At 39.7% G+C, this 8,493-nt stretch overlaps 1 long non-coding RNA gene across 1 annotated transcript; it reads right to left on the reverse strand.

The window, feature by feature from the left end:
• Nucleotides 1-2,697: 2,697 nt before the first annotated feature.
• LOC113032165 (uncharacterized) lies at nt 2,698-7,219 on the reverse strand. Its single transcript, XR_003273844.1, has 4 exons — nt 7,130-7,219; nt 5,920-5,974; nt 5,568-5,663; nt 2,698-3,414 (listed from the first exon to the last, which is right to left on the reverse strand). It is a non-coding gene; the product is annotated as an uncharacterized LOC113032165 (long non-coding RNA).
• Between the last annotated feature and the right edge of the window lie 1,274 nt (nt 7,220-8,493).

An 8,493-nucleotide genomic window follows, 5' to 3' on the forward strand; every position in this document is an offset into this window, starting at 1 on the left:
AATACTTTTTAAAGGATTCCTTGAAGGTTTTTCATTTTTAACTACCTAATACTGAGAGATTTTGTGATGTATGTGTCTGAAAATAATAGATCCTGATTTTATTTTATGTGAAAATTTCAGGCTTTTAACTTGAATCGTTTTTGAGCTATGCATGCTTAATTATGGCCTCAGATTTAAATGTGCGAAAAACAGGTCTGAAAGTGGGTATACAGGTTTTTTGTTTAAATATGTAGAAAAGTCTGTGATATACAAAGCTGAAATTTCACACATGACCAAACTTTGGATCTTTAGTCAAATTGGAGATGATCGGGCAGAAGCATTTCTGTAAAATCTGGTGATTTCAGACAGAATGACCCATGCGTGGCTATTCTCACACTGGCCCTACTGTAACTACAATAGACTTCCTGTTATCAAGCACACCTTTATCTTCTTAAGTAAAACCATAATCCCCAGTCATAAATTGCAGGTTTTATAAATGACTAACATTTGTGACATTGTCATTTCAGAAAGACAGCTTTTTATTGTACTTATTCTGTTCCATTCACTCGTCATTCTGACCCTTAGCCCTTATTATTAGCCACCAGTAAACTCTGAGATAAGCAAAGACAGAATAAAAGGACCCAAGCAGATGACAGTAAAGTTTAATTAGGGCCATTAAAACATGGCTCAGCTCTAGCATCAACTCTGCTGACCTTTCCTCAGCCAGTGGAGCTGTTGAGTGATGCTGTCTTACTGCTTATTTAAGGAAAAGAAAAGTTTGTTCAGCTGTCAGTGATGGTATGGTTTTTCAGGGAATATATGTTTAAACTGAAGCTGATCCACAGTTGTGAGTTGCTGTGTGTTTCAGTGAGCCTCATTATTTTTGCAGTATAGCTTCGCCATTTATAGTTTTTAAAAACTGATGAATAACAATGTTTAATACGAAAGATGTAGCTTGTAGTCTTGTAGGTTTGAAATCCTCCCTTTCTTCCAACACAGATGTTGTGTGCCAGATGTTCTGTTCCCCCACAGAGGAAGACACGTCAGAAACATCAGGAAGACTGAATCACGTGGATCAAGCATGGCTCAGTCTTCACCAGAAGCTCCCGGCAAACCTAGCACTTCATGAGCAGTGTGATAATGACCTTTGCTTTGTGTGATGTTAGAAGTACTGCTCATCATCCTCAGATAAGGCTGTGGACTTTTAAAAATCCATATTATCCTCTCTGGTTACTCTGGTATTAATGATCCTGGTACTAGGATGGCCTCTTTCACTCCTCTTTCAAACCATCTCTCTTCTCTGTCCTAAAGAGACACCTTTATCCTTTTGATGCAGATGTACAGCTGAGTCTTGTCCTGTCGAGGTGGCGCCTCTATGTTGTGTTATGTGTTTATGGAGTGGCTATTTGGTTTCTCCAATGTGGAGGCTGAGCACTTCACATTGCACTGCACAATATATACAACGTTATTTAGTTTTTGCTGGGAGTTTTGTCCTTGGGATGAACCACTTTTTGCCCGAGTGTGTGGCTGGGTCTGAACTACACTATGATAAGACTCTCTGATAAACCTGCTACATAAGGGATGACAGTGTTGTGCCGTTTGTCATTCTGTTTCTCCCTAGTTGGTGTCTGACCTTGTTTACTGTGCATCTTTACTGATATGATGAAAGCCCGACCACATGTTTTAAGAGCTTTCTTTACATACAGTGGGGCAAAAAAGTATTTAGTCAGCCACCGATTGTGCAAGTCCCCCCCCCCTAAAATGATGACAGAGGTCAGTAATTTGCACCAGAGGTACACTTCAACTGTGAGAGACAGAATGTGAAAAAAAAAAAATCCATGAATCCACATGGTAGGATTTGTAAAGAATTTATTCGTAAATCAGGGTGGAAAATAAGTATTTGGTCAATAACAAAAATACAACTCAATACTTTGTAACATAACCTTTGTTGGCAATAACAGAGGTCAAACGTTTACTATAGGTCTTTACCAGGTTTGCACACACAGTAGCTGGTATTTTGGTCCTCCATGCAGATCTTCTCGAGAGCAGTGATGTTTTGGGGCTGTCGCCGAGCAACACGGACTTTCAACTCCCGCCACAGATTTTCTATGGGGTTGAGGTCTGGAGACTGGCTAGGCCACTCCAGGACTTTCAAATGCTTCTTACGGAGCCACTCCTTTGTTGCCCGGGCGGTGTGTTTTGGATCATTGCACTGTAAAACCTAATAAGTTCACAGAACTCAAAAATTGTTGTGTAACAGATTACACAACAATTTTTTAGTGATGTTTTTAAAAGTTTTAAGTTTAACTACAATAAAAATTATAGTTGCAGTTGCCTTAAATTACCTCAATGTTAACTCATAAATGTTGATATTCCTCAACTTATAATTAGGGAGTAATAAACTCAAAATGTTCAATTTTTTCAACTTAATTAAGGTGGGAAATACACTCAAAATATTTTACATATTGCAACTCATACGATGTGGGAAATAAACTCAAACTTTTTCATATTTTCTAACTTATAATATGGGAAATAACACTTAAAATCTTCAATATTTTTTAAAATACTGTGGGAAATACACTTACAAATAATTCTAAACTGTTTACCCAGTAAATTATAATCAGCTAAAAGTGTTAGAAAACATGAAAGTAACAACACTAACAATTTAACAACTTTTTATTAAACACAATGTGCTTTTAAAAAGGCAAAAACAACAGAGCTCACTCATAAAAAAGTGCTTCATAAATAAAACAAGAGAAAAAGACTCCAAGGGTCTCCATCTCAATTCTAAAATTCAATAACATTTTCAGTATTAACAGCAATTGCAGCTATTAGAACATTGATGCATTTAACACTTACTGTACCTTGACAGCTGCAGCTCACTTTCTTTTTTAAAAATACATAAAAAAAACAGTACTGGTTTCCACTGCTGTACTTATAGGGAACAAACATCAAGGCAGTGCATTTACGTATTAGGCAACAGAACATTAAACATGAATAGTGAACTGAACAGTCATTCATCTTAAATGTGAGGTAGAAGAGGCAAATGATTAGGAAAAAAACAAACAAAAAAGCTTCCTCAATACTCAGCTTAACAAGTAGTCCATTCTGAGTGATTCACTCATTGAACAAATCATTCTTCAGCATCAGTAGACGCCCTTTCAGTGGTTTGTTGTCCTCAAGGCACATCACAACCTTTTGGATAAATGTGAATGTAAGCTCAAGTTTCTTTGGGTATTGTAGGTCTAATGCATAGATGTACCCAAAGAGCAGGAGAAATGACTCAGCCAGATTTGTGGGACCATTCACAAGTATTTCATCCTCAACGACAATGCAGATGCTTTCGGGACTGAAGAGGGCCGAATCAGTAGTGTCATCCGTGACAACTGTCAGCAGAGCCACAGGAGTGTCAGTGAGGTCTGGACCATCTGCTGACTGCAAAACAAAAATAATACAAGAATGAGTTCAGCCCCACAAGGACACAAATCATGCTATTGATTAGAGGTGTGAATCTTCATAAGTCGCACGTTTCTTTTAGGATTATAATGTCAACGATTTAATTTGATATTGCGATACATCATGATGCATTACAATAATCTTAATTTGGGTTTGGTTTCAAAACATATGTGTAAATAAATGTTTTCAATAATAAATATATGCCAAGATATTTGTTTTTGTTATTTACCAAACATTTCTCTGACCACAACATGGCACCTCCAAAAAAATAGAACACTTGAATTTTAAAAAGGGAGATAGTTTTTATCTGCAGATTTTTTTTGTATAATAATCTTTCAACTATTTTCATGTTTTCTGGTTTATGCGTAACAATCTTCTTGCAATCTTATTCAACAATAGTTGATATATGGGAGAAAACAAGTCAGATGAGGACTGTGTTGAACATCCTTCCTGATATACAGTGGGGCAAAAAAGTATTTAGTCAGCCACCGATTGTGCAAGTTCCCCCACCTAAAATGATGACAGAGGTCAGTAATTTGCACCAGAGGTACACTTCAACTGTGAGAGACAGAATGTGAAAAAAAAAAAATCCATGAATCCACATGGTAGGATTTGTAAAGAATTTATTCGTAAATCAGGGTGGAAAATAAGTATTTGGTCAATAACAAAAATACAACTCCAATACTTTGTAACACAACCTTTGTTGGCAATAACAGAGGTCAAACGTTTACTATAGGTCTTTACCAGGTTTGCACACACAGTAGCTGGTATTTTGGCCCATTCCTCCATGCAGATCTTCTCGAGAGCAGTGATGTTTTGGGGCTGTCGCCGAGCAACACGGACTTTCAACTCCCGCCACAGATTTTCTATGGGGTTGAGGTCTGGAGACTGGCTAGGCCACTCCAGGACTTTCAAATGCTTCTTACGGAGCCACTCCTTTGTTGCCCGGGCGGTGTGTTTTGGATCATTGTCATGTTTGAAGACCCAGCCTCGTTTCATCTTCAAAGTTCTCACTGATGGAAGGAGGTTTTGGCTCAAAATCTCACGATACATGGCCCCATTCATTCTGTCCTTAACACGGATCAGTCGTCCTGTCCCCTTGGCAGAAAAACAGCCCCATAGCATGATGTTTCCACCCCCATGCTTCACAGTAGGTATGGTGTTCTTGGGATGCAACTCAGTATTCTTCTTCCTCCAAACACGACGAGTTGAGTTTATACCAAAAAGTTCTACTTTGGTTTCATCTGACCACATGACATTCTCCCAATCCTCTGCTGTATCATCCATGTGCTCTCTGGCAAACTTCAGACGGGCCTGGACATGCACTGGCTTCAGCAGCGGAACACGTCTGGCACTGCGGGATTTGATTCCCTGCCGTTGTAGTGTGTTACTGATGGTGACCTTTGTTACTTTGGTCCCAGCTCTCTGCAGGTCATTCACCAGGTCCCCCCGTGTGGTTCTGGGATCTTTGCTCACCGTTCTCATGATCATTTTGACCCCACGGGATGAGATCTTGCGTGGAGCCCCAGATCGAGGGAGATTATCAGTGGTCTTGTATGTCTTCCATTTTCTGATGATTGCTCCCACAGTTGATTTTTGCACACCAAGCTGCTTGCCTATTGTAGATTCACTCTTCCCAGTCTGGTGCAGGTCTACAATACTTTTCCTGGTGTCCTTCGAAAGCTCTTTGGTCTTGGCCATGGCGGAGTTTGGAGTCTGACTGTTTGAGGCTGTGGACAGGTGTCTTTTATACAGATGATGAGTTCAAACAGGTGCCATTCATACAGGTAACGAGTGGGGGACAGAAAAGCTTCTTACAGAAGATGTTACAGGTCTGTGAGAGCCAGAGATTTTCCTTGTTTGAGGTGACCAAATACTTATTTTCCACCCTAATTTACGAATAAATTCTTTACAAATCCTACCATGTGAATTCATGGATTTTTTTTTCACATTCTGTCTCTCACAGTTGAAGTGTACCTCTGGTGCAAATTACTGACCTCTGTCATCATTTTAAGTGGGGGAACTTGCACAATCGGTGGCTGACTAAATACTTTTTTGCCCCACTGTACACCCTGGTTCTCCTTGAGTTCTGAGCAATGTCATATGGTTGATGCTGAGGCCAGTACACTTACATCACAAGTCCTGAATAACGTGGAGGCATCTTCACGCAGGTACACAGGAAGTGCATGAAGGACGAGGGCCCGTCTTGTATTTACATCATGCTGTTCCTAGATGAACACACAATATCTATTAGAATAGTATTTACACAAATGCAGAGTAAAAACAAAGTGTTGGATAGCCATGTTCTGATTGTCATTGTTATAGATCAGGGGTGTCCAAACTTTTTGTGTAACGGGCTAAACCTGTCAATCTAGAAGGGTAACCCAAAAAAAATCTAAAAATTTTGAATAATTCAAGGCAAAATTCTCTAGTTTCTTTGTATTTATTTTTTATTTAAATTGGGACACAAATTATAAAACTCACCCACTGACAACTGGTGAAATGTTGACTCTCTGTAGCGCTCTTTGCAGTCTGATATCTGTAAACAATATGTGCACAAAGACGACTTATTAATGTTCAAAAACATTTCTTGCACAGCACACACACACACAAGTAGTCAGCTGATCTCATCTGATGCAGATCTGCTCCTTGATCAAGTGACATTTGTCCGGATTTTTGGCACGAGTGACGTCGAATCAGCACCGCAGCTGGATGGCCCGATTTACATACCCAGCGCAGCTGATACTCACCACAATAATTTACTAAGATTATATGCACTCCTGTTATTAAGTCCAGTCTGTTAATGTTAACCGTTTCAAACTAATGTTGATAGGTGTGTTGCTAAGCTTAATAACTTAAATAACAAACTTGAAATTTACCCGTCCTATTTTCCCTTTTATTGTTTTTTCTCTGTGCTGTAAATCTTCTGTCTAAGAAGAAATCTGAGGCTGCTGTTCTGAAAATAAGCTACCAAAGCTTTTTCTGAATGAATCAATAAAGATCCATTTATGGAAAGCTGTGATGAAAGCAGTTTTGTCTTTAATTATATTCAACAATATAACATATTCGACCACTTTTAAGTGATTTTGTGATCTTTAATACACTTTAATACACTAAAGTTAAGGTTATTTACCTAATTTCTAGTAAGTGGCCCTCAGTGAAAAAAGTTTGGACACCCCAGCCTTACAGGTTAGGGAGTATTTGTGATCCGCACAGTCTGCATCAATGATTCTTTCTTAGCCTGGGAGCAGAACGCGGCTCTTTATTTTCATTTCACTTCAATTTATCTAGCAAAGATCGATAGGGTCTGGCTTAAAGGTGTCAAGGAGGCGCCTCAGTCTGGCTGGTTGAGCCTTGTCGAATTAGCGCGAACAATTTAGCTGAACTTCGTTCGTAGCACCGAGTTCGACCAGTGTAAAATGTTAGGCTGAATCAGGCGATGCATTTTTCCGCAAGCCTTGACTTGTAGAGCTCGCTTAGTGGAATACCCCTCTAAACTGTTAAAAGGATTTCGAGATTATCTCACAACCACACATTTGAGACTACGAAAAAATACAAACGTGTCTAATTACCATCATGATAACACACTCATGTTGTTTATTATTGTTCGCTTCATGCTAGCACACACACACAGCTCAACAGCGTAAACTACTGACTGTGTAACACGGACACTTATTGAAATAAGTATACTCACAATACGCACGTACATTACCGGCGAATACGACAACCAGTGGAAAGTTTTAGTAGAAAGTTCAAATGCATGGAGCTAGAACTGCCACCGTCAACTTCCAGGGCAAGAATACAATGCATTATGGGAAATGTTGTCCCCCACGGAAAACCGCCAAAACGTTACATCATTCTAATTTGAAATAACATTACGTATTTGTCACATTAGAAAACTTCTAAAATTACAATTACTTGGATTCGAATTCATTTATAACAAACATTCACTGTGCACAAAGTACGAATATATTTCCAGTAAAAAATAAAAAAGAATGTTTATCGAAATTAAATTTAAACAAAACAAAAACACGTTAGACTTACCAAATTTAGGGCAGTTGATGAAAAAAAATCAGGTGGTGGTCGTGGTGGGTTGAAGTTGGGGACTCTTAATCCACACGGGCTGGCCAAAACTTCCCCGTATCAAGGTAAATTCAAGATGGCTGACTAAGCTTTCCTGAGGGAGCGACAAGACTCCACCCACCAGAACGTCACTAATATATGCTTCTTAAACTTTTTGAGCGTTCCAAAAAATTTAGCTAAAAAATATTGAGCCCTATTCAATTAAAGCTGCATAAAAGCCAACAGAGCTCAATACTTTATAGTTTGCTCAACTACAAAACGACATTTGAGTGTTATGAGCTTATTAGTTATGAGCTAGAACAACTGTTAGGGATTACAGTGTGTCATGTTGGAAGACCCAGCCTCGTTTCATCTTCAAAGTTCTCACTGATGGAAGGAGGTTTAGGCTCAAAATCTCACGATACATGGCCCCATTCATTCTGTCCTTAACACGGATCAGTCGTCCTGTCCCCTTGGCAGAAAAACAGCCCCATAGCATGATGTTTCCACCCCCATGCTTCACAGTAGGTATGGTGTTCTTGGGATGCAACTCAGTATTCTTCGTCCTCCAAACACGACGAGTTGAGTTCATACCAAAAAGTTCTACTTTGGTTTCATCTGACCACATGACATTCTCCCAATCCTCTGCTGTATCATCCATGTGCTCTCTGGCAAACTTCAGACGGGCCTGGACATGCACTGGCTTCAGCAGCGGAACACGTCTGGCACTGCGGGATTTGATTCCCTGCCGTTGTAGTGTGTTACTGATGGTGACCTTTGTTACTTTGGTCCCAGCTCTCTGCAGGTCATTCACCAGGTCCCCCCGTGTGGTTCTGGGATCTTTGCTCACCGTTCTCATGATCATTTTGACCCCACGGGATGAGATCTTGCGTGGAGCCCCAGATCGAGGGAGATTATCAGTGGTCTTGTATGTCTTCCATTTTCTGATGATTGCTCCCACAGTTGATTTTTTCACACCAAGCTGCTTGCCTATTG

Source organism: Astatotilapia calliptera, chromosome 11, assembly GCF_900246225.1.
Source record: "Astatotilapia calliptera chromosome 11, fAstCal1.2, whole genome shotgun sequence".
Taxonomy (NCBI): domain Eukaryota; kingdom Metazoa; phylum Chordata; class Actinopteri; order Cichliformes; family Cichlidae; genus Astatotilapia; species Astatotilapia calliptera.